The sequence below is a fragment of the Papio anubis genome, chromosome 10 (genome assembly GCF_008728515.1).
Source record: "Papio anubis isolate 15944 chromosome 10, Panubis1.0, whole genome shotgun sequence".
Taxonomy (NCBI): Eukaryota; Metazoa; Chordata; class Mammalia; order Primates; family Cercopithecidae; genus Papio; species Papio anubis.
Window position 1 is genome coordinate 33,042,366 of NC_044985.1, and position 26,901 is coordinate 33,069,266.

A 26,901-nucleotide genomic window follows, 5' to 3' on the forward strand; every position below is an offset into this window, starting at 1 on the left:
CACCAGATACTTCATTTTATTTAGATGTTTCATTTTAAATGAATAAATAAAATGACTAGAGACTTCTGCCTATTTATTATTTAAATAGTAATTCATAAACATGGTAAAAATGCAAATACTACAAAAAGGTATTTAGTGAAAGCAGGTCTATCCTGTCTCCCTGTACTTCTTTTCAGAAGCACCTAATGTTAGCAGGTTCTTGGTTATGTTCTTAGAATGTAAATATTCTTCTCCTTATAAATACTAAGACTGTGACTATATATGTTGCTTTGCACCTTGCAGGTCTTGGAGCTCTTCCAATTAGTGAGCATGGAGCTGCCTAATTCTTGTTAATATTTAACTATAAGAGAAAACTGCAATTTGGTCATTCCCACTTTGATAGCCATTAAGGTTTTTGTATCTTTTGTTATAACAATCAATATTGTGATGACAATCCTCATACATTTGTTAAGTGTATCTATAAGAAAAATTCCTGGAAATGGATTGGAAGCAAAGGGGGAAATGTATATTTTAAATTTTGATAGATACTGCCAAATACTGTCCATATACACTCTGCCATGGCCAAGCATCCCATTTTCTCCTATTCTTGCCAACACAGGGTGTTACTGTTCTTTTGTATTTGCAATATAATTGAAAAATCCAATTTCATTTTAGTTTAATTCGCATTTCTGTCAAAGTTAAGTTGAATTCAGCGATAAAAAATATTGTATTTTGGTCAAGGAGTGTTGTCTGTAGTAACCCTGATTCTTTGAAATTTATTGGGACTCTTGAAAACCTAGTACATGGTTCATTTTATGAATACTCCATGTACTTAAAAAAAGAGCAAAGAATGTGAATTCTGTTCATAGGGAGTAAAATTTTAAGCATATTTTTAGATTCATCTTGCTGGTCATGTTCACATCATCTGTAACCCTACTGACTTTCCACTGTGGGATTTTCCATTTCTCCTCAGAGTTGTCAGTTTTTCCTCTAAATTTTTGTAGGCTGTGTTGTTTAGGGACATCTTCTTGGTGCATTGTCACTATGAATTGTTGCCTTTTGCCTCTGATATCAGTATTACCATCTCAGCCTTTTTTTTTTTTTTTTAAAGTTGTTTGGTGTGTCTTTTCATCTTCTGTATTTTTTATATATTTTCTATCATTTTGTTCTGTTATTCTGGAAGTGTCACTAGGAATTACATAGCAATGAATCAGATTTGTAAAGCCATTCAACATTTTGCATTCCAAGTGAATGTAATGTGTCCATAGTTTCTGAATTACTGATACATTGAATTTATTTCTGCCATATTATTTTGTATTTGTTATATGAAATCTTTCTTACTTTTTTTCCTTTTACTATTAAAAAAATTCCAACCTTCTGTTGGATTATGAAGTTTTATCTTATTCTTCTTTTACCCCCCGTACCTAATTGGAAGCTGTATTAATTTTAATTTCCTAGGTCAGCTGTAACAAAGTAATACAATCTGGATGGTTCAGAACAACAGAAATTTATTGTCTCATAGTCCTGGATGTTAGAAGTCTGAAATCAAGGTGTCAGCAAGGCCATGCTTCCTTTAAGATCTATAGAGAAATCTTTCTTCTCCTCTTTCCAGCTTCTGGTGGCTTGCTGGCAGTCTTTGGTGCTCCCTGGTTTGCAGCTGCGTAACTCCAGTCTTGTCTGCACAGTGAGTTGGTAGCTGCTGGACAGACGATAGTAGTAATTTAGAATTCTCATACCTGTACTGTTACAATCGTTAACTGATAACATCGAGACTTAGTCTGCTGTCACTTACCTTATGGATTCCTGTATAAGAAACCCTGCTGTGTATTAAAAACTTCTGCTCAGCTTTTAAAAAATACTGGTGTTCTGGCTAACTTCACTTAAGACGAGTTAAATTGGAATCTTGTTTGGCGTGGCTCTGGGCATTGGCGTTTATTGAAAGTTCCCCAGGTGATTTCATCACGCAGCCAGGATGCAGACCCAGGCCGGGGAGACAATCTGGACAAATGTGTATTGAGTGCCAGCCGGGTGCAGCCAGCACTGCACCGGGCTTGGGAGGTGCCCCTGAGGAAGACCCATGGGGCAGCTGCCTTGCTTTTTTCCAGGAATGGGGTCATGTAGCATTTACTGAGGATCTTACACCAGCACCAGGGGCTCAGTGAATATTTGTTCATTGGTTGATTGAATCGCAGATCACTGATAAGGGGTCTGGGATACGAGTGAAAGAAGTTTTGAATGAGAAGGGAATTGGGGAGTGCCAGCCAAATATTAAAATAGGGGAACAGGACAGGAGAAACTGCATCCTTAAAATACAAACCTTGCTTTTGCGACTTTCTTTTGTGTGTGTTGTGTATAATGCTTATCAACCTCTCCCCCCATAGACAACTTTTTTTTATTTCCTGTATTTTTTAAAATAAATGTTTTAATTTTAGAGATAGGGTCTCACTATTTTGCCCAGGCTGGCCTTGAACTCCTGGTCTCAAGTGATCCTCCCTTCTTAGCCCCCCGAGCAGCTGGGACTACAAGGGCATGCCACTACACCTGGTTTCCTGACCTCTTGAACTAAATATTTTCTTAAACCTACTTTTTCCTTCTTCATCTGATTACAAGCTACATATGTTAATTGTATTCTTTAGGGAATACCCTTAGTTTTAGAAATTAATAAACTTTTTACTTTAGAATAGTTATAGATGTGTGGAGAAGTTGAAAAGATAGTACGAAGACTTCACATATACCCCACACTCAGTTTCTGCTATTCACATCTTACATCAGTATGGTACATTTTTCATAATTAATGAGACAATAATGATATGTTATTATTAGTTAACGTCCATATTTATTCAGATTTCCTTAGATCTTTTCCTTTTGTCCATTATTTCCCCCATGATCCCATCTATGATATTACATGTATGGACTACACTTTTAAAAAGATGCATAAATCCACTTATTTCCCAGGAAAGTTTAATTTAATTGGTAGTTTCTATTTGTACAAGATGAGACCATTAGCACACTCGAATTCCCCTTTGTTTTTCCATCTCAGCTTCTTGGGTCATTGTATGTAAATTTTAGTTCCAACTTTAAGACAATGAGTTTATGATCTGGGCAGGGACCTTTGGTGAGAAATGGTGGTTCTTCTTGGTCTTCCTATGCTGAGGATGTGAGAGAAAACTACAGATCTACACCATGTTTTGACTATACCATTTGAAAAGTTTAGAAATTTGTGTTCTAAAATTGTAACATGTGATGCAAAACAACAACAACAACAACAACAAAAAATCGTCACACCTCCGTCACCCTAAAACAATGACAAGGGAAATTAACTATGGGTGACAATAACTTGTCTTATCAATCTCAGCAGATCTCTCCTTCCAGTTGTCTCCTCTGAGGAGCATAAAGACAGAATCACCACGAGATGCAGTAAATAACTCCCACAGAGTTTAATTGTTTTTAAATTGCAATTATAACTAATTAAATGCTAAGATGTGAACAGCTGCACAAGAATATTTAACAGATTTCTTGGCATCATCCCCACTTCGAATATTACTTTTAAAAGGCTAGCTATGGAAATAAGCAGTGAGTGGTTATTTTATGCTTTTCACATCAGAAACTCAAAAAACAACCTGAAAATTGGCAAAGAAAGGATTCTCTGGTTTTTTTGTTAAGCCTCTCAAGTCAGTGGACAGCCACAGCACTCCACATAATTGGGTAAGTGTGATCAGCAGGTCCTGAGAGATGAGATGAGATCAGTTCAAACTGCATGATAAGGGAGGTCTTTGTGGCGGATTCTTTCATCTAACATACATATATTAACCTTCGACTGTGTACTTATCACTGTGTTAGAACTGGGGACCCAGGGCAAAATAAATGATGACTTCTGCCTCAGAGGAGCTTGTAGTATGATGGGGGAGATGGACTGGTTCATCAGTGGCTTCAGCTTAATGCAGAGGATGGCAAACTATAGCCTGAAAGCCAGCCTCCTGCCAGTTTCTGTATGGCGTACAAGCTCAGAATGACTTTTATGAAGAAGAAAGAAAACAAGAATGGGGGTGAGGTCTTTGGGCACTGTCTTTTTTGACATTTCTGTCCAAAGTGAAACCTCTATCTGGCCCTTTAGATGAAAGACTAGGTTTTCTTTGTTTTGTTTTGTTTTTTCGTTTTTGTTTGTGTGTGTGTGTGTGTGTGTGTGTTTTGTTTTTTGGGGTTTTTTTTGTTTTTTGTTTTTTTGTTTTTTTTTTGAGACAGAGCCTCCCCCGTCACCCAGGCTGGAGTGCAGTGGCGTGATCTTGGCTCACTGCGCTTTCCACCTCCTGCCTTAGCCTCCCAAGTAGCTGGGATTACAGGCACCCACCACCACACCTGGCTATTTTTTTTATTTTTAGTAGAGACAAGGTTTCACCATGTTGGCCCCACTGGTTTTGAACTCCTGGGCTCCTGCCTTAGCCTCTCAAGTAGCTGGGATTCTCCTGCCTTAGCCTCCCAAGTAGCTGGGATTACAGGCACCTACCACCACACCTGGCTAATTTTTGTATTTTTAGTAGAGATGAGATTTCACCATGTTGGCCACATTGGTTTTGAACCCCTGGGCTCAAGTGATCCACCTGCCTTGGCTTCCCAAAGTGCTGGGATTACAAGCATGAGCACGGTGCCCGGCCAAGACTAGTAGTATTTTATAAGTAAGAATTACAGCATACTCATGAGGCTAGGACAGCAAAACCTTTCTGTGGAAATTAGAGAAGTCACCCCCAGAAGAGGAGATACTATAGGAACAAACATTTAATGGCTTTTCCACTTGACATGCCTTCAAATACACAAACTTTCACGTCTTCCACCCCTGATTTGTATTGAATTTGTTCTTTCCGCTGTTCCGTATGAAACCTGGTGTCAACTGCTCTACCTGTCACTGCCCATTGATTGTGTTTCCTAATACGAAATCTACGAATGGGGCTTCAGAGGTCCTGAGAACCCCCTAAACTGACAGTGAACAGATGCATATATGCATTTTTTCTGGGAAGAGGGGTTCATAGCCTCCATCAGATTCTTTAAGCGGTCCATCATTTGAAAATGTTGAGAAACACAGTTTTAAATTAGACTTCTCAGAATTAAAATCAGTGCTACTGATGGTGGGTTCTGACTAGAGCAGATTCAAGCAGAGGCATTATGAGTTTCCTTCTGTTAGTCCAGGCCAAGTTTCCAATAGCCTCATCCTTTCACAGGATATTTAGAGAGAAACCCTTCTCAAACTACTGGATTGTGTGCTTGGATAATAAATGCAGTTGTGCTCTTGAGGGGACCTGGGGTATCACAGGATATCTGCCTGGATGCTCAAGAGAGCAGAGTCTTGAGAAAAAGATTAAGATGCTAACAATTTATTTGGAAGACACAGCCCAGCGGCGAGAGTGAGGGAAAAGAGAAGTGAGACAGGGGAAGATACAGTGAACGCACTGGGATACTTTATTGTGCTGACTGATGCCTTCCGGCAAGCCTGAAGAACCACATCTGTCTCTTCTGCACCTAATGCAGGAGGATCACAAGGAGGGGCCACATGTTGAAACAGCCCATAGAAGAGAGAAAGAGGGGTGGATGTATCTGCCAGCCTCCCTCTCTTCTCCCTTTTAACATCAGCAAAATTTTGTCCCATGAGCTGCTAATGCTACTTCACTTGAAGTTGGCATCCTCCACCCCTCAGAGACTTCTCAGGAAGCTCCGTGTTGTGGCATTCTGGTCAATGCAAAACAGAGTGGTGACCCAGTGAAAGTGAGGGTGCCAATCAAAAGAAAGAGAAATAAAGGCAATGCTTTAAGGAATCCAGGAAGGTGCACAAGGTTTGTTCCTCATAGTAGGGGAGGCAGACCTCTGAAGAAAACAGGTGACAGTTGGGGGAAAGGAACTTCTGGGCAGAGGAAACATATGGCCAGAGGTGAAAACTGGAGAGGATAAGGTATGCAAACTAGGGCAGGGAAGAAGACAGTTCTGCTGAGACGGTGTATTCATGCCTCCATCTGCATGTCCATCTGATATTCATTAAACCTCTTCTGTACCAATGATGATATGAGTGAACAAAAACAGACACGGTCCTATCCTCGCAGAGCTTAATATCCAATGCAAGGGACAGATATTAATCATGTCATTATACAAGCACATGCAAAACTGCAGTGATGTGGCATGCTCATGGGAGAATGAGGAATGGACTGTGCTGTGAACCTTTATTAGGTGGAGTTAATCTTGGTGAGAGAGGCCAGGTTCTCCAGGCTGAGTGGTGCATACACTGAGATAGAAAGGAAGACTAAGAGTTAAGAGCAAGTGAAAGGGAGGAAGGGGCACCGTAGGGGAGGGGCGGGATGCTGTATACAGAGGCTCTGCAGAAGGATGGAGTGTGGCAAATATGAACCTCAGAAAGAAGGCCGTGTGAATGAGGGAGAATGGCAGTGGCAAGATGGGAGGTAGGCAGCAGGGCCGGGCCACACCAGGCTGTGTGAAAGGAGTTTGCATTTGTCTGAGGAGCAGTGGGAGCCTTTGGAGGCATTTTTGTAGATAAGTATTATAATCAGGTTAGGGGTCATTTGGAAGGCCCAGTGAAGAGAACCCCTAGATCTTAAAGACCCTCTCAGTTTAGACAGTCTTGGCTGAATTATGGCTGTTAGAGACCACTCCCCAGAGACTCCAAATATTAACAACCCCAAGGATGTGTGAAGGAAAAGCAACTCCAGGAAAATTCCGATAATAACAAACAATAGGCATTGGAGACTTTAGGGCTGGTAGCTGTGGAATTAGAAGACCCTTGTGCTTACCTGCTGGAACATATTTCAAACACTGTAGAATCTTCTATAAATTATTTTTATTTTTTATTTCTTCACAACACTGTCAGGTAGGGCACAAGAAACTCGAGGTGCACACGTGGAAAGTTCTAGAATTGTATCACAAATACGGGCACCCTCCTGAGGCCTCATCCCTCCAGTGGGATTGCTGAGGATGGTCAGATGAAGGGCTCCTCCCACACGGTCTGAGACTCCAGGGCAGAGAAGCAGAACCCCGCTTCTCAGCGGTTCCTGGAGCGTTGACTCAAATTCTCTTTGAGCCTTGCTTTGCCCAAGGCCCTGATGCCTACTCTGCTTCCAGGAGGTTTGGGGGTTGATATGTGACCCCAAACTCTACATGTTCAAAAGAAAACAAGAACAAAACAAAAAATGAAGCAGAAACCCCATAGTGAAGCAATCTGAGGAGGAAGAGCTATTATCAATCCAACTACTAAGTTACCTTAATTTGTGATAAACAGGGTAACCCAAGTCATTAACCCAGGGGAGGGTATCGCTGAAGAACAGGTTTTTCTGCCTCTTGAAAAGCTTTGAGAGGAATTTAAATGAATTCTCATCTGATAGGAATTTATGTATTGTGACTACCTCCAGTCAGATCATACTGTGTGATGCTTTGTTTGAGGGTTTGCTTGTTTGTGTGTGTGTGTGTTTTGTTTTGTTTTGTTTTGTTTTTGGAGACAGGGTCTCTCTCTGTCACCCAGGCTAGAGTGCAATGGCACAGTCTCAGTTCACTGCAGCCTCCACCTTCCAGGTTCACGTGATTCTCCCCCTGCAGCCTCCGGAGTAGCTGGGATTACAGACGAGCGCCACCACGCCCGGCTAATTTTTGTATTTTTAGTCCAGACAGGGTTTCACCATATTGGCCAGGCTGGTCTCAAACTCCTAACCACAGGTGATCCACTCATCTTGGCCTCCCAAAGTGCTGGGTTTACAGGCATGAGCCACCATGCCCAGCCTTGTGTGATGCTTTGATGTGACTACAAGAAGCTTCAAGATTGAGTAGGGCAGGTTTGGCTGATTGGCTGATTGCAAATTTATGTACATGGGCCTGTGTGTGTGTGTGTGTGTGTGTGTGTGTAGGGTGTTTTCAGTTGTGTGTGTGTATAGTCAGAAATGATGGTAGTCATGTGTTCTGAGCTATGGGTAGTTTCCATTCTTCTTCTGTTTTCAGGATATTCAAGATGGCTAATGGAGCAAATCTCTCTTGACCCATTTGCCTGTCAGTTCAGTACACAATCAGGCAAAGGAAGTATCTCTATGCAATATCCCAGTGCCTTCCGTTCTCTGGAATGCCCTGCATTTTCCTTTCTGAATTGAGCAGCTGCATGTGAAAATTGATTTAACATGTCAAATCTTGGATATTTCTTCTAAAAGCTTTTAGGTGAACCCTTGCTTAGTAATTCTAAACTGTGTTACATCTTTCCAGGGAAAAGAAATGCAGGACTTCACAGTTGGATTTGGACAAATTGGAGGCTTTTAGGAAAGAGTCATAAAAGTGATTAAGGGCTGGAGGGAGTGACTGAAAAGAGATTAAAGGAGTGAAATTCAGATCTTTGCCAAACTGCAGATGTGGGGCGAGCAGAGGGCAAAACACTTAGAAGATGATAAAATGTTGGGGAAGGAAGAGGGGCTGTTTCAAGGCTCTTAATCTCTTTTTGGGTCATGGACCTTTTGCAAATTCATTGTAGCTCTGAACCATCTCCTTAGAGGGATGTCCAGGCTTATACATTTTTGGCCTGTCTCTTTTCTCACTCTAGTTCCAGACATGTGGTGTTATCATGTAAAGCAGAAATGGCCAGCCCTTTTGTTATTTCAATAGAGGTTAGAAATATAGACTTTAGTGTGAATGTTTCCATTTAAAAAACTGTGTTAGCCAAACTAAACACCTCTCTGGGCCATTGTACCCTCTAGATTGCCAGTTTGCTGCCTCTTATTAGAGCAGTGCTGAGGAAGCCTGGATGCAATGGCTCACAGGTGTGACAAGAGTCACACCTTGGCTGACCTGAAAAGAGTAGGATTATGGGACAGTGGATGAACATGTGTTTTACAGACTTCTACAACCTGCAGTCTTATTGAGCAAACAGTAGTTGTAACACCAAATCAAATATGTAATTGGAAATGATGCTAAGTGCTGTGAAGAGGTGGTGAGTGCTGTATATGAGGGAGAGTACCCAGGGAACTAACGAAAGCAGAAGAGGGCGTGGAAAGACCTTTAAGAAAGCAACTAAACTCAAACCTGAAGGATACATTGACAAGGGGTGGGGGGAGGAAGAACATTCCAGGCATTTGGAGTTACACAAGAATGATCAGAGGTCTATGAGGTTGATGAAAAAGTAATTGCAGTTTTCACCATTAAAAGTAATGGCAAAATTGCAATTACTTTTGCACCAGCCTAATAGAAGGAACTTGAATTATGTGTCTTCACATGTTATTTTCTTCATTTATAGGTAAAAAACAAAGCCCAAACCAAGAAACTAAGCTCCCTAGAAAGATTTCCAAGAGTTAATTTTGTGTGTGATTTTTATATTCTATTTTTCTTTCATTCATAGTTTATTGAGCATAAATTAGTCTCCTCCTGTACTCAAATCCTACACACACACACACACACACACACACACACACACACACCCCTATGTCCTGTCTGCATAGTAATTGCTGGCCCTATTAATCTTAGTTGATTTTTCAAACATTCAACTTACAGTTTTAAAATAACTACTGAATGCAAATTCCTGTAGAAGGTACAAAGGAAGTACCTGCCTTTGAGGAATTCATATTCCAAGCAGCCAGGGAAGACTTCTGCACAAGGAACAAGAATGTATCACATGCACCATAATGTGGGTTCCTTGATTAAATTCTTTTCTCACCCTCCCTAACCCCCTGATTCATTCCCTGTGTATAACCAACCTCCCCTACTTCTAATTGTAGAAGAACATCTTCAACTTTCCTTCATATCGTCTACCCTCAGAAAGTATCCATGAATCAATCCTTCCCCTTTCTTTATCTCCATACAACCTCTAAAGGGCATATAATGGAAGCCTTGTGATACACATCCTTTAGTCCTGCTCTGTAGAGACCACCTTCCTTTATTGTTGTAGCTGTTTCTTTTGGTATTGACCTCTGCATTTCTAAATAACATGCATATACCACTCTTCCTTGTCTTATCAGTTTTGGATGTTATCTATGACCTTTTGTTATATCAAAAGTCTCTAGTTAAATTAGTGGTAACAATTGACATTATAATTCTGCAATTTGTCACTGCTTACCCAACATGTACTGTGATCACCTACTCCCTTTCTTGTATATCTTCTCACTTTACCTAGAATATTATTGACTGAGTATATGTAAACATCATTGCTACAAGCAGCTTGGAGCCCTGAGTCCTCTTGCGTTAATGTGGATGGGTTGCTCTGTATGGTTGGTGTGGAGCTGCTGTATTGCTATTTCCCTTTGTGGTGGTTCTTTGTTACGATATTCTTGTTTTCTGAATCCGTCATCCTCTTTATTTGCTTACTCTTTTGTTTTGCTGGTGCACACCCCCTGATTACTTCCTAGGCATCTTTTAATAGGAGGTCAAATTCTTGACCCTTTGCATATCTAAAAGTATCTTTAATTCTGTATCAGAAAAATTATCTCTCAAGTTTAAGTGCTGAACAAAGAGTGAAATAGTTTGTTGTTTGTTTGTTTGTTTTAAGATTTTGTAGTTACTTTCCATGCTTTTCTATATATGTGGCTATGGAAAAGTCTGATGTCATTTTGGTTTGTGATCATTTATTTGTAATTTTTTCCCCTTCTTCTCCAGAAACTTTTAAGATTTTCTCTGGTTCTGAAATTTCACAATAATGTACATGTATTTTTTTAATTCATTTTGCTGGGCCTTCTCTGAGCCCTTTCAAACTGGAGACTCATGTATTTTAGTAGTAGAAAATTAAAAATATATATTTATTTGATTATTTCTTAGCTTACATTTTTCTTCCCTTTGGTTGTTTCTAGAACTCGTTTGGCTCGTGTACTGATCTTCTGTGCCTTTATCATTTCCCTTCACAAATGTTTCTACTTTCTGAAAGATTTCTTTGACATCATCTTTAACCCTTCTACTGATTTTTTAAAAATTTCTAACTTCTTTTTACTTCTAAGAGTCCTACCCTATTTTCATTATTCCTTTTACAAAGAAATATTGGATGTATAAAACAATAACCAGATGACATTTTTATCTTTTGAGAAAAAAATACATAGTTTTCATATGCCTTATTGTCTCTGAGGTCCATGTATTATTTGTTATTTTTGGACCCACTTTTTCATGTGGGAGGTTTGCCTCCAATGTCTGGTGATCCTGGGCTGTCTTTAAGCTGAAAGTTCAGTATGAGTAGGTGGGGCTCTCCTGTAGGCGCTGTATGGTAGGTATGTATGGTGTCCTCTGGGACCCTGTAGTTTCTCCAGAGAAGAATTCTCCAGTCTCCTGGAGGAGGGAGGCCAGGTGGGAAGGAGGACACAGGGAGAAGGCTTGTGTTTCTGCAGCTGTATAGGTGCGGGGTCCTTCAGTGTTCAGACTGTGGCTGAATCTCCCAGTTCTCCGTGCCATACTTTATCCACTGCTTCATTTTGCCTGATGCTTTCAAGTCCAGAGAACCCTCTAGTTAAATTTTTCCCAAGGAGGAAGCTCTAATCTTCTATAGGATCAGTGCCGTGCCATATAGGGCTCAGGAGATGCTCTGGAGGTCTAAGTTGTTCTGTCTACTTTTTAAAAATCACCTTGTTTTCAACCTAAGATTCACCCCTGCCTTCTTGCCAATGAATGTCCTTAGGTGCCAAACTCCTCAGGGATTCTATAGAACAAGTTAGCTTGGTTCTTGGTGTCTTGTTGGAGAATGGAGAAGTGTTGCATTGTTATTTGTACTTTTCTGTATATATTAAGCAATTTGGAAACTCTCCAGGTGATTCTGATGCACATCCCAGCTTGGTTTCTGTGATGCTGTGTAAATGGTCATCTGAAAATGCAGATGTGGCTACATCACACCTCTGCTCCAAAGCCTTCCATGGCTCCTGTCTCCTGCAGACTCAATTTCAAATTCCTTATTGTGGTATTCCAGATGCTGGCCTCACTTTCTGGCCTTGCCTTCCACTACTCACCATTCTGTGCTTTTTGCAGATGCTTTTGGTTCTGTATTTAACTCTTTTCCCTCACTCTCGGACATTTGCTCACCAATATATTGTTTCTCCTTCAAGATCTATTTGAAGTTCTACCTCCTTCATAAAACTCCTTTCTTTTGAAAAGCTTTCTTTTTTGTGCTCCCTACATAATTTCATTTATATTTCTTTTATGATACTTAGAATATTATGGTATAGGTCATTGTTACTCACTTTTATGCTTATCGCATTCTCCCCGGTCCCCAAATGCAAGCTCCTTAAAGGCAGGGGCTGTATTATTCACCTGTTCTATATATCTTTTATTGATCAAATATTTATGAGTGCATGTCATATGCAAGACCCTGTGCTAGATCATGGGGTATGTATGTAACTAAAGCAGAGTTCTGTTACCCAGGGTCCTGGTTACTCCAGAAAGGGGCTCTTTCCTGTTCATTTTCATGAAGCCAACACACAAAACCAAAAGTGAGTGTCAGGCACCACAGGCTTTGGTCAATGGCTATGGAATTGGACAAGTGGGAGTGTAGCTCACAAATCAACTTCTGGGTTCCTACGAACTGGAAGTTACGGATATGGGGCGTCCTTAATGAAGGGGCTGGGCATTAAGAACAGTGGGAGGCATATTCATGCTTTTTCTTCGAAAGGGATAAAGATTTTCTAGGAATCAAAGAGTTTCCTTAATTTTGTCCTTTTTTCGTCTCATCCAGTCATTGTCATTGTGATTGTCAACCGTCTTAGCACTCGTGGGAGTGTCATTCAGTATGGAAATTGAATTATAATGAAGCTAGAGGTTCTTCAGAGGTTGAGTAAGCTGCCTAAGAAGGAACTTCTGACCCCAGACATCCTGTTTCCTAAAAATAAGCAGGGTTAAAGCTCAGTAGGCATTTAGCTATGTTGCAGAAACACTGGGCAACAAAAGTGGGGTAGGGGTCCAGCTAAGTCACCTAGGCATTGCAGTGGGTAACAGTTCCATCTATACTCTGCCATGAGGCTTATGGCAAGTGCTCTAAGGAAGCACTAAGTCCCCTAATGGAGCAGTAAATACCCTAAGAGAGGAGAAAACAAGAATCCCTCGTCTGTCAAGCATGCTGTTAAATTTTAAAAGGAGGAATCCAGTGTGGTTGATAAAAGCTGAACAGGGTCTTTTAGATGAGTTGTTTTGAGCTGGGCTTTTCTGTGTACGATATTAACAAGGAACACGGGTTGAGATAGGGGCTTCTTGAATTAATGAATAAAGCCCAGGCAGAGTCCTCCAAGACTTGGAGGCTCTATTTAAGGACAGTCAGTCATCTGTTTTGACCAGGGCTTGGACCAAATGGAGGACAGCAGTGGAAAATACACTTGTGAGAGGGGTTTGGCACCCATTCTAGTGGGCCTGGGTGCTTGGTTATAAATAGATTGGGTTTTATTTGGTTCAATGCCACTGAAAGCTTTTGGACAGTGTCATGGGATAGTCAGGATCTGTTTAAGGCAGTAGTATGTGGTATGATCAGTAAAGGAAACTGGGAGAATAGTTAAGAAGAAGTCTTAGCCGGATGCGGTGGCTCATGTCTGTAATCCCAGCACTTTGGGAGGCCGAGGAAGGCAGATCATGAGGTCAGGAGATTGAGACCATCCTGGCCAACATGGTGAAACACCGTCTCTACTAAAATACAAAAAAATTAACCAGGTGTGATGGTGCGTTCCTGTAGTCCCAGCTACTTGGGAGGCTGAGGCAGGAGAACTGCTTGAACCTGGGAGGTGGAGATTGCAGTGAGCCGAGATCGTGCCACTGCACTCCAGCCTGGCGACAGAGCGAGATTCTGTGACAAAAAGAAAAAAAAAAAAAAAAAGTCTTGACCTGGTCTAAGACAGGTGATCCCAGCTGGGGCCAGGGTGATTGTGATGGCAGGCATGGAAAAGAGAGGACAGGCATGATCACTTTTGCAGGGCACAGCTGATTCAGTTGTCCTTCATTACTGTGGATTATGGAATTTATTGGCATTGGGGAGCAACAAGGTGAGAGCCCTTGAAGATGACTCAAGAATTCAGCCTGGCTCCTGACTAGGAGGATGGCGATTCTAATAATATGAAGAGAATGGGGAAGAAGATGGAGTTTTGTGGTCAAGATGATGTCTTCTCGTTTTGAATATTATAATGGATTTGTATCTCCTCTCCCCGCGCCTCCCCCTTCCCCCGGCAAAAAAAAAAATCCAAGTCCCAACCTCTGGTGTGTTTGCAGATGTGATTAAGAATCTCAGGATGAGCTCATCCTGGATTGAGTATGGACCCTAGGTCCAATGACTGGTGTCCTTTTAAGAGAAATGAGGGGACACACAGACCCAAGGGGAAGGGCATGTGAAGAAAAGGCAGAGATTGGAGTTATGTAGCCAAAGCATGGCAACGATTATTAGAACTACCAGAAACTAGGAGGAGAGAGGCCTGAAACACATCTTCCTCCAAGCCTCCAGAATGAACCAACGCTGCTAGCACCTTTGACTATGGCCTTCTGGCCCTTCAGAAATGTAAGAATCGATTTCTGTTGTTTTAAGCCACCAATTTTTTTTTTTTGTAATTTGTTATAGCAGACCTAGGAAACTAATTCAGATTATGTTCAGATTTAAACATCGAGCACAAGAATTTACCAACCAGCTCCATCCTGAACTTTGTTATTTTATGTGATCCACTGAAAAGATAGATATTCATTGAGAAGATCCTGTTGCTGATGTTAGCAACATTTGGTGATGTGGATGGGGTGGGGTGGGGAGAGTGGCGGAGTGATGTTATTCAAAAATGAGGCAGGTACAGTAGATTTGCTTCCCTACAGGAAAAACTATTTCAAAAGCAAGAAGCAATCAGTAATAGAGCATTTATTGAGTTTCTATTTTGTGTCCAATGCTATATGCTAGGTACTGAAAGAGATACAAGATAATACGATTCCATATGGATTTCCCAAATACTCACAATCCAACAATTGAAACAAAATCATTTAGCAAAGCTAATACATAACCAATTGGTAAGGGAAGTAAGGAATATTGAACTGCATATGGAAGCTTTGTTTCTTTTTTATTAATTGGATACTTGATTTTTAAAAAAATCTACCATCGAGTTTGAGATTCTGTTACAAAGTCACTCAGTGTCAAGGGTATGTTTCCTGATCCCTTAAAGTAAAATTACCTCTTGGTTTGAGGCGTGATGCATGCTGAATTACCACAAGAGCCCTGGAACTTGCAGGCTGAGAAATCATCCTTTTGCTTCTCACTTCCTTACTAGGAAAATGCTCTGCAGCCTGCAGAATCAGCAGCCGGCAGAAGCACAATCACCCTCTGGTCATGGGAACTGAATGCCTTCATGGACTGTCTTATCTAAATGGTTTGACAAGTTCTCTATTCACCTGGCTAATTGCATCAGGCCCTCTCCTTTTCCTTCCACTGCTGCAACTTGGCAGGTGCAAGTGTCAGTATTGCCCTGCGGCTGCAATGTGCCCTGGATGAGAACTCCCAGCCCATCACTGCAGCCTGGAGAGATCCAAGGGCCTTGTTTGCTGCCCCAGGGAGTGCTGGAGGGCATTACTTCTAATACCAAAGGAAATTTTGTATTCATTTGTGGATACTTCTGGGCAAAACTGCGCTCAGCTTGTTTTGGCTTTGTCCAGAGGCTGGGGAGCAAGACCAGGGAGTGTAATGGATCTAGGACATGAGGACAGGTTAAGTGGTCCCTCATTCTACCACTGTCACTTGTGACTTGCCTCCCAGCAGTCCATTTTATTTTATTCCCCCTCTGAATACACTGCAATCTCCTTTGAGCCATAGGATTGGGAGTCGGACCTAATGCCCACCTATGCTATAGGTCAAACATTGTCTGTGAAGGCTGTAGAAATTAACTATGGTGTTCATGGCTCCCAGCACTGACAAAGGACATCAATCACTTCTCCTGTGTGAACTCTTCCAGTGAAGGAAAAAGTGATTACTTATGAATCAAGCCTTGAGGCAACTGGGAGTCTTTTTGTTGCTGATAATGTCTTACTCTGGACTTGCTTCTGTAATGTGCAAGGATTTTTGCCCCTACTCTTCCTTTTCTTTTCAGAAAGAGAGGAAACTATGATTGGTTAAGGCATCTGAGCCAGCCCTGGGTGTCAAGGTAAGAGAAGTGAGGATACGATTTTTGAAAACAGCATCCCAAAGATGCTGTTTGCAGTGGAACCTCTAGTCAGCACAAAGCATTTGAGAAGGGTGCGGAACGGTCCCATGCTATGGAGATCAGAGGGCATGGGGAAGGCAGTGGTCTCCTGTTTCAGAGTCGGGATCTTCACGATGTTTATGAGGTGTTCCTGTCTGTCACTTTCTTTGGAGTTAGAGATTACCCTGCTTGGGGATAAGGGAATGAATGACAGTGAGGTCCTTGAGTAGGACACAGAGTGTCCCTGTGACCTTTCCAGACTTTTCCCTGGGAATCCTGGCAATCGGAGGAGAAAGAGAAAGGAAGGTGTATTAGCTCAGGCTTCCACAACAAAGCACCACAGATGATGTGGCTTAAATAAGAGAAATTTATTTTCTCATACTTCTGGAAGCCGAGAGTTCAAAATCAAGGTGTCAGGTCAGCAAGGTTGGGTCTTTCTGAGGCCTGTCTCCATAGCCTGTGGCTGATCTTATCCCTGTGTCTTCATATTTTCTTCCATCAGTATGTCTGTGTCCCTATTTCTATTGGACACCTATTGGATTAGATTAGGGCCCACCCATATGACCTCATTTTGAATTAATTACCTCTTAAAACTCTCCAAATACAGTCACATTCTGAGGTACTGGGGATTAGGACCTCAACATATTAATCTGGTGTGGTAAGGTCGGGGTACGTAATTTAGCCCACAACAGAAGGGAATTGTCATTCTACAAGTTCAAGTTCAATTTCATAACTGATAAACGTTGATTGCCTTATTGGGGTTCTTACCTTTGATAATTGGATTCAGGCCAATGGGACTTTTTTGGGAAGAGTAGGGGTGTGGTTGTACATCAAAAAGGCCTGAATTAACTTAATTACACTTGGAGGGTAGGAATGGTATTCACAGTTAAAAGTTTAGCGCTCAAATTGTGCGTCTCGTCTATCCAGAATACATATTACTGATGTCCTGAGATGGGGTAAGTAATTACTTGGGACAGAGAGCTGAGTGCCTTTTTCATTCGGGGGCTCCTGATTAGGCTAACTTGAGATCCTTTGTGTTAGCATCCTAGTTTCAGCCTGTTGGGGTCCAGCTTCTGCAGCCTGTGGGAATGTCTCCTGTTTTAGAGGCAAAGGACTGCTTGCTTATATACTAAAAAGAACAATCTTAACAGTATTTATTTTGTCTTTAAAAAAAAAAAAAAACCTGTTGCTCTAGAAGTCAGTCTTTAAAAACACACAGGAGGAATTCCAGACTTAATTCTCTATAATTTTCTATGACAGCTTTTGTTGTTTAAATGGCATGTTCCCAACTACCTGAACACAAAAGTAGTGAATGAACTTCAACTCAGCCAAGTGCTAACAATCTGGGATGACAGCAGATCCTCCCAGCTGAGAAGTTTATGCTGAACAAAGTGGCCTGAATCCTTTATGGCTATTGATTTTGCTTGCAATTCCCTTGCCAGTGTGCAAAAATGGTTGTTTTTTGTCGAATTCCTCTGGACATCTTTTGATGACTCACACTGTGCCAGTTTTGTGAACTCAGGTGTGCATTGACATGCCTGCTTCATGCCATCTGCTCTTCTATACACGTTGAAAGTGAAGACCAGCAGTAGAGCCTCTCTTCTTTTCTTTCAACTATTAGATTCTCTTGCTGAGAGCTGTGTTCTTCTGAGGACCCATGTTTGCACATAGAAGGCTGGTTACCTTATTTATATACCCTAGAAGTGAAAAACTTTTGGATGATATTTTACCTGCAGGGATAGAAACCAATGCTTCAGGTTACTGCAGAATCTGACTTCTTGACATCAGCTTTTTGACAGAAGCTCATTAACACTGGGTAGGGGGTCAGAAATGACACATTCTAAGCTTTAGGCACATGGTATGAAGAGTTAGGCATAGCAGGGGATATTGTAGTTTCGCTTCAGCTTTAAATATGAAGAACATGAATTAAGATTGGGGTGGGGAGATTTACCAAACCCTTAGGGAAGAAAAACTATTTAACAGACTTTTGTTTTCTTGCTGCTACTACTGATTCTGAAACTAGGATTTGTATGATTAACTGGTTTCTTGTGGAGTAGCTCTTCTACCTCTTATATGCAGTTCTTAAGAATATAGTTGATGTTTTAAAAAGGCTTTTCATATTGTAAGTACTCTATAGTTACTTGGTGAATTAACTATATAAAAATTGATTCCAGGGTAAACAAAATGTGGTATATACTTACAATGGAATATTATTCAGCCCTGAAAAGGAATGATATTCTGATACATACTACCAGATGGATGAAAGTTGAAAACAATATGTTAAGTAAAATAAGCCAGACACAAGAAAGGGCAAATATTATGTGATTCCATTTATATGATGTACCTAAAATAGACAAACTAGAAGAGACAGAAGGTAGAATAGAGGTCACCAGGGGCTAGGGGTAGAGGAAATGGGGAATTAGTGTTTAATGGGTACAAAGTTTCTGTTTGAGATGCTGAAAAAGTTATAGGAATGGATAATGGTGATGGTTATACAACATTGTGAATGTACTGAATGCCACTGAATTAGACACTTTAAAAATGGCTGAAATGATAAACTTTTTATTATGCTTGTTTTACCATAATAAAAAGTTTTAAAACATTGATTCCAATGCAGAAAGCATATTTCAGACTTATATGCATACAAACATACACAATTTAAACTTTGCATTCCTTAGACATACATTACTTGAGCGTAAAAACCTGCCCGAGGGCAGTTTTTCTATGGATTTGCCACTAATCAGCAATAGAGAAAACTTTTACTTCAGGCTGTTGCCAGGACTGTAGTCTCAGACAGTTATAGACCAATTCCTACCCAACTTTTTATTGGAAGAAATAATAACATTTATGGAAAATATCTCAAAGGATATGGAGTTCATTAGTATTTTCAGAAATTCTAACTTTTATCCCTGGATCAAGCCAGATAATCAGATTTTTATGTGTTTTTTTTCCTTGCCAGATCACTTTAGTGAGTTGTACTTTGGTGTCATATTTTATGTTGTGGGATGCAGTAAGAAGACATTATAGGAGACCCCCTAATGTGTATACTTAGAGACATTGTTAATTAATTACTCTCCTCTTCCTCCCCAAATGTGGATGATAAAGGATCCTTTAATAATTTGCCTGAGGTAGGGACACTTTGGAAGACGTTTCTCAATGACACGAAGCTAACACTCTTGAGGAGTATGTGTATGGGTATTTTATATTTTGTTCAATGTGACCATAGTGTGTCTATTTTCTTCTTTGCTTTGGCTACTAGCATGCTCAGAGCCTAATTTATGAACCACATCTAGTAATAATTTAGCACCTTACAACATACATTTCTGTGGACTTTTTCTCGTGTTCTTATAGCCTCTTTTTATGTTGTCTTCTCTACATAGTATATATGTTTTGCAAATGAACTCATTCTTTTTTGAAATTAGATGGCATACTAGCACTAATTAGGGTTCTTCAGAGAACCCTGACCAAGAGAGAGTGTGTGTGCGTGTGTGTGTAGAAAGAGAGAGAGTAGGGGCAAGGAGATTTATTTTAAGGAATTTTCTCATACAATTCTGGGGCTTGGCAAGTCTGAGATTCATACAGCAGGCTACCAGGTTGGAGATCCAAGGAAGAGTTACTGTTGCAATCTTGAGTCCAAAGAGAGGCTGGAGGCAAAATTTCTTCTTGGGAGTCCTCAGTCTTTTGAAGCCTCAACTGATCAAGTGAGGCCCACTCACATTATGAAAGATAATCTGCTTTATTCAAGATCTACTGATTTAAATGCTAATCACATCTAAAAAATACCTTCTTGGCAGCATGGACTGATGTCTGACCAAAAAGAGGGGCACCATAGCCTTGCCAAGTTGATGCATCAAATTAACTATCACAGTAGCCAGGTGTGGTGGTACATGCCTGAAGTCCCAACTACTCAAGAGGCTAAGGTGGGAGGATCGCTTGAGCCCAGGAATTTGAGGCTACGGTGAGCTGTGATCATACCATTGTATTCTAGCCTGGGCCAGAGTGAGATCCCATCTCTTACCAAAAAAAAAGGTATAAATATATAATAGAAAAAATTGGGCATAAGTTTTGTCTTTTATATTTGCTCCTTTGAATGCATGTATGGAAACATTCCAGTTCCCTCCCACCTCCTCATCTGGGTTCAAGACTCATGTTGTCATTATTTCATCAGCTGGTAGGACTGTCTTCCAAACCAGGTTAAATGGCACAGAGTCTTCATTGTGGATATGTTGAATGTGTGAATGCTATGGCCTGCCAAATACCCTGATATATGCCGGTGTTATAGAGAGTTCTGCCAGCTCTTTGGTAAACAGCCATTTTTGTGGAGGGACGTGATGAGGTGTATGATTTCACCAATTATTACCAGTCTTAATTAGATGGGGCCCAGGTGTGTGTTAATAAAACACTAGCTCACACTCTCTGTAATGTTAACGGCCCCACCTTGACTTGATTCCAGGGATTTCATGCATTTGATATTGTTCAATTGACTGTATTGCTGTTCTATCCTGAAACGTCTGCAAACATCCAGAAACCTGCCTTTTGTTAGAAAACATTCCAGTTGTTCAAGAACGTTACTCATCGTCAGCAGTGGCTCTTACCTTATCTTTTTTATCTCTGGTAGGCTGATTACTGTGAGTGCAAACCTTTTCACTGTTCCAGAGAGGAGCCTGACAACCACGTTCTCTTTCTTGAGGTAAGAATGGCAGCTGTTACAGCAGCCCTCGGCTTTTCATTTGGGAGCTCTGGTTAGGTTGTTGGGAATGGACTCCTGAAAGTCCTGGGATCGTGTCTTTTTCCCATCTCCTCGGCAGTTTGCCCGGTTTCCCATCCTAAGCCCTCACTGCTCACTGTGATCCTGCGGTTTGGAAGCCTGGCTTGAGCTTAAGTTACAATTCTGGTGAACCAAAAAGGGGAGTCCCCATGCTCAGCGAATGGTTAGTAGATCAAAGACTTCTCTGCTTACCACAGAAGCTAATTTGGTCAATTGAAAGAGAACTTCCTCAGAGTAGTCTTCTCAGTGGCGGATAGGGGGTGTGTCGGGGATGTGGAGCAGTGTTCAAAAGTGTCTGCATTAAATGAAATGCATTGCTAAATACACTTAGAACACATGTGCACTAATTATTGAGCATTTGTAGTTATAGGACCTTTACATGTTAAGCCTTAGAAAATATTTACTGATCTAAAACAGGACAAGAGTGTTACCCCAACAAAGGAGAGAGACAGGATGGATGGACGTGGGCACATTGAAAGTTATGTGTTTAATTGATGATTGCTTTTTACTTGATGCATTTTGCCTTTTGGTTTTAGATGTGGTGCTTATTGCACAGGCTGACCAGGTTAGTGTGTCAGGCCTGACTCCATTGTTTTAGGTGAAGACATCAAATCAGAGGTCTGGTTTTTCTGAGGGCAGGTGGCAAATGCCAAGGAATGCCTGTGTGAGGCTTCGGGGACTGGGCCTGGTTGTCTCAGTGGTCTTCTTGGCTATCAAGACTATCAACTACAAGCCAAGAGGCCTTCTGCCTGTCAAACAGGCCTCCCACTTTGCATCTGATGGCTGGAAGAGAGGGAGGAAACATGCAAAGGAAATCATCTAAGATTATGTGCTGATCTGGCCAGGGCCATGTTTATGTTCCTGTTTCTTGCCTAAAGAGCAGATTGAATTGTTAGCCCCCGTGTTTGTTAATTATAATTATATGTTTCAAGTACAAAGCAGCATTCTGTAAAATATCTACTAAGATGCCTTTCTAAATGGATAACATTTTATGACGCTAATAAGGTCCAAGGCAACAAGCAGGAATTTGTATATTATCATCACTCTTTTCCCCAGGGCATATTGGGTGGTATGTGAGCTGTAACTTCAACTTGAGAATCTGCTAGTAAGAAACCCAAAGGACATGAAGATCAGAGGAATGACGGTCTAGTCATAAGACATATGGGAACATTGGGTCATTTTCCAAAGCAAGGAAACGTAATTCATTGTTAGTTACAGTGTTAAACAGTGTCAGGATCATCATCATCATCATCACCACTGTGGTGATAAGATGTAACTCTATTATTAACCATCTCTATCACCACCATCACTACAGGTAACATTTATTTATTCTTACTGTCTACCAGGCAACACCCTGAGCATTTTGTACGCATTGTCACTCAATCTGCACAGCATTCCTGTAAGGAAGGGTCTATTAATATCCACCTTTTACAGTTGATGAAACTGAGGCTTACCTAAGAGATTAGTAAGTTGCCCAAAGTTAGACAATCAACCCAAAAAGTGGCGGAACTGGGATGTAACCAATTAAACAGCACCGAATGGGGCCAACCAACACGGAGTATTTACGACTGAGCTTTACTCAATGTCCACACTCGCCCCTGGTCACGTTCCCTTTTGCCCCAACCACCACCTACTATTGACATTCTAGCTATCTCTTCTGCATGAAGGTAGCCAACAAATTCAAGAGCATTTTAGTAGTTCAAGATCGTTAAAGCATATTTGGCCCATGGAGAACAGCAGAAAGAATTAAGAGTAAAAATCACTCAATTTTAAAAGGTGCCACTTGTAGTCATGAACACTTTAGTGCATTTTGCTCTTGTTTTCCCCTTTGTATTGACTTTCTTCACATAGTCTCTATGTACTTAAGTTTTGAACTTTAAATGTAACACAAGTCGTTTCTTGTGCTTTTGCCTATTTTAATGGCTGCTGAGTACTCTATTAAATGTGTGTGGTTAGAGAGCCTTAAGTCTACACCACAAGAAGTTATATCCTTGACTTGCTCCTACATGATAAGTGTGGAGCTTCTGCTCACCGTATATGATAGCTAATTTCTGTTTTCTGGGCAACTGGGTTGGAATTGTGGGGTGCCTGTATCCCCTCACATTGTAAATACCTTGCGTCTTGAGAGGGGTCTCTGTGGGGTGGGGCAGGAGTCCTGCTTGCTTGGAGCCCAGATTCAGCTCTGCGCCAAAGCTAGCTGCAAGTTCTTGGGTAAGTTACTTTATTTTATGGCATCTGAGTAGTTTCAATAGATGCAGCAATTTTGGTTGGGCTGAGTGGAGTTACTCTGAGATGCTTTAAGCAGGGAATTTTGTTTTTCAAGATGATCAGACCTGTAAGCTCTTGGAAGGAGAGGTGTCTTACTTTTATATAATTCTTACCATTCTCACTTCTGTACCCTCAACAAACTTTTTCCTCCGTGCTGACATACCCACAAAATAGCACAAGGTAAGAAATCAACGAACAGATGAATAAACAAGTAATGCACAGACAAAGGCTACCGGGCTTGTGTAAGAACCTTTAGCACCATGGCTGTCCAGCTTATCAAATAATTGAGTAAGATTGTTTTCATTTCAGTGTGGTAGCTTTGTTTATAACAAATGGAGACTTAAGCTTCCAAAGCCTCTCATCACATGTTTCAGAGTAATTTCCCTATAAACTTGGGTGTCAGTTCTTCCCTCATGTTACAGGAGAGGGAACATTGATTTATGGAAATTGCTGTTTTTACCCCTGTGCCCTGGAGTGAAGTAACCTTTTGCTTAGGTCACAGTAAAATCAAAGCTTAGAATGTAATCATTCTCTTGTGTTGGGAAGGGAAGACTTTCACTCTAACCTGTGGGGTCGACAATTGGGTCTATGAAATAAACTGACAACAGGCAGATTACCAGGAGAAAAGGTATGCAAATTTATTATATGCATGAGTGCATCATAGGAAAAAAAAAAAAGTCAGTATCCAAAGATACAGTCAGATTTAGGAGCTCATATATTCTCTTTGCAGGAGAGAGGGGAGGAGGGATGTAGGCAACTAAGGAAAGAGTAAATGATTTTTTGGGAAGATGAATGGGCCCTCAGAAGAATAGATGGGAGATACGGTAGTTTGTGACAGAATTTGTCTGGGTGGGTTGTGTGTTCTAGTCTCCTGACCCGTGATAAGAGTTAATCTCCCCTGGTTGATGAAACTTCTGTAGAGGGAATTGATGATAACCTAGTTTCTTTTAGAGTGTCTGTCTGTCTGTCTTTAGGCAGATAAGGGGAGCTCAGAGAAAGCCTCTCTCTGCATTTGCTGTTTTTCGAATGCCTTCAGCTCAAAATAATCATACTAATACAGCCTGTTTTGGAGTGGCATATCCTGAAGTCCTTCACTTGCTTTGACCAGCAGAATAAAATGAAGGCATTCAGGGCTTCCTGCATTCTTGGAGCCACATATCTGGACCATGGAAATGACACAATTGGTTCTGACTGGCTCCCCTGATTCTCCCTTAGTGATGCTGACCTTGAATTTTCTGACTCATGCCATGAAGGTATCTACCCACACTGTTGTGCAATATCCAAGACCCAGGAATAACACTGCTTCTAAGGAAGCCAAATTCAGGCATTTCTGGCTTTGTATTCTATTGCAGACTAAAAGGAACAAACAAAATCCTGTATTCCCACAATATCCCTCTACAAGGATCTAACTTGGCACCCTACCTTGGTGCTGAAAGCTTGCCTCCATCTTCCCAAATTTGATCACTAATTGGTCTTCGCTTTTTCCAAGTGAATGTGCTGCCTCACTGGCCCTAGGTCAGTGAGATAAGAGCTTGGAAGCACCATGTGATGGTTGGTAAACCTGCTGGCAAATAACCAAGTGGCCTGGTTTTATGTGTGTGTGTTTGAAATGCTATTGATAATAAAGCCTTATTTGTATCAGTGAGGGCTCTGCATCAGTTATTTATTGCATAACAAACCACCTCAAACATAGTAGCTTAAAACAACAACTGTTTAATTTGCTCATGATTCTGTGGGTCAGCAATTTGGGCACTTTTACTAACATTTCCATTTGGGCTCAGCTGGGTGGTTCTTCTGTTAGTTTCACCTGGGGTCACTCATACCCCTGCGCTCAGCTGGTACCTGGGAGCTAGATGATCTAGGGGATCTCAGTTGGGATGACTCATTTCTGCCCATCGTCTCCCCCTCCAATAGGCTAGCTCAGCCTCCTTCACATGACAGACTTTCTGGCAAGAGGACAAGAGCAAAAACTGTAAGTTAAATTCAGAAATTACATAGCCTCTCTTCTGCCACATTCTGTTGGTCAAAGAAAGCTACAGGGCCAGCCCAGATTCAAGGGGAGGGGATTGGAAATAGACTCCACCTCTAACTTGGAGTAGCTGCAAAGAATTCATGGCCATTTTAAATTTATTGCAGGCTCTTAACTTTGTTATAAAAGCAATCTGAAATTACTTTATTTTAAAATTATTTTATTTTGTCTTTTAAAAATCCTGGAATAGGGATGGTCTTGTCAGCCCATCTGAGAGAAGTCTGGAAAGTGGAGGTCTTCAGTAATGTACCTAAGAATATAATAAAGTTAATAACAACACAAGCAGGCACTAATATTGTTTTTACTATATACCCAGCACTATTTGAAGTCCTTTACATATCATAACTCATTTGGTCATTACAAAATCTTATGAATAGGTATGATTTTTATCCCTAACTTATAGGTGAGGAAACTGAGGCACAGAGATGTTAAGTGACTTCCCTCAAAGTCATACAACTAAGTGATAGACCTGGGATTCCACCCCAGGAGGTCAGGCTTCAGAGTCTGCATGTTAACCTAATGCTTCTTGAGTTAATGGAAATTACATCTTCCTGACTCTTAGCAGAGTTCTCTCTTGGACTGTGTGGTTTTTCTAGAGACAGGGGGATTGGCTATTTAGAGATGGTTGCTAGGCCTTTCTGGGTACACCCAAGTGACCAAAAATGGTTATGTCACATTATAGGAGACCCTAATTAGATGTAATAAAGACACTCATTATCCCATGGAACACAGAGTAATTCTCCTGAGCCCAAAGGTATTTCCTGGGGATAGGGGTGGGGGTAGAGGGTTCTTATTCTTCTCTTTGGTTGACAGGCATTTGAAGAATGAGGATATTTAATAACGTCCTCTATAACCTTTCCGATAGCCTCTTATTTTTTGGCTTCAAGTAATCCGAAAGACTTAGCCCCAAAGAAAAGAATGTTGTGTTTATTTAGCTTTTTGTTTAAGGACTATCCCAAGGAAAGAGTGGGTTAATAGCCTTTTTAATCTACGGTTTGTTGAACTAAATTCAGTCCAGTGTCCAGGTAGAACAGGTGGTTTATCTAAGAAAAATGAAATTTTGCTGACAGTTTTGAGATCATCCTTGCAGCCATGAATAAAGTGGCTCATAGTACCAATATGAGTTACAATGAGAAGTTACTTAACCTCTCTGTGCCTCAGTTTTCTCATCTATAAATTAGGGACCCTTTCTGTTTGAGGGGCATAGAACACATTTAGGAGCCAGAACTAGACTTGCGTCTCCAGGATGGCCATATCTCACTCTCCATTTAGCTCTGGAGTGAGAGACAGACTGCCAATCTAAGACTTAAGGGAAGTCACTCTGGCTGTCTAGTACCTTATCTCCCTTAAATCCCATCCTTGTCTCTTGACTCTACAACTGGCCTCCTTCTGACACCCTCATCGTCTTATGTGGGCTCAGGTTGGCATCAATGTCTGTTCCATTGCTACCAAGAGTGTTCACTACAACTTTGCACTCGGGAGGACTTGCATGTTCACCCTAATGTGAACTCCAGCTAGAATCTGACGGGGAAAATGGGCAATCTGGACATACATGGCCCCACCAGAGAGGAGAGATCACAGATTGGGGACTAGGGAGACCCAGGCTGCAGACTGCCCCACCCCTCCCATCATCGCTCACCTTCCCACACTAAAAACTCCTCAGAAGGACAGCTTTCTTGCTTGTCGACCACGACATCCTAGGGATATTTTCCCCATACCACTGGAAACTCTGTTACCTTCAAAAT

General features: G+C 41.1%; 1 protein-coding gene across 7 annotated transcripts in view; it reads left to right on the top strand.

Moving 5' to 3' along the window:
- Positions 1-26,901, top strand: part of LYPD6B (LY6/PLAUR domain containing 6B) — a 181,577-nt gene that overhangs the window by 106,391 nt on the left and 48,285 nt on the right. For 4 of the 7 annotated variants that reach the window (XM_031651224.1, XM_017946528.3, XM_031651223.1 and 1 more), the window contains exon 2: positions 20,710-20,781. The gene's annotated coding sequence lies outside the window, so the exon portion shown is untranslated. Of the gene's footprint in view, positions 1-1,295; positions 1,930-20,179; positions 20,782-26,901 lie in introns of those variants that run through there. The other 3 variants (XM_031651225.1, XM_021923589.2, XM_009182206.4) reach the window with 2 other exon arrangements.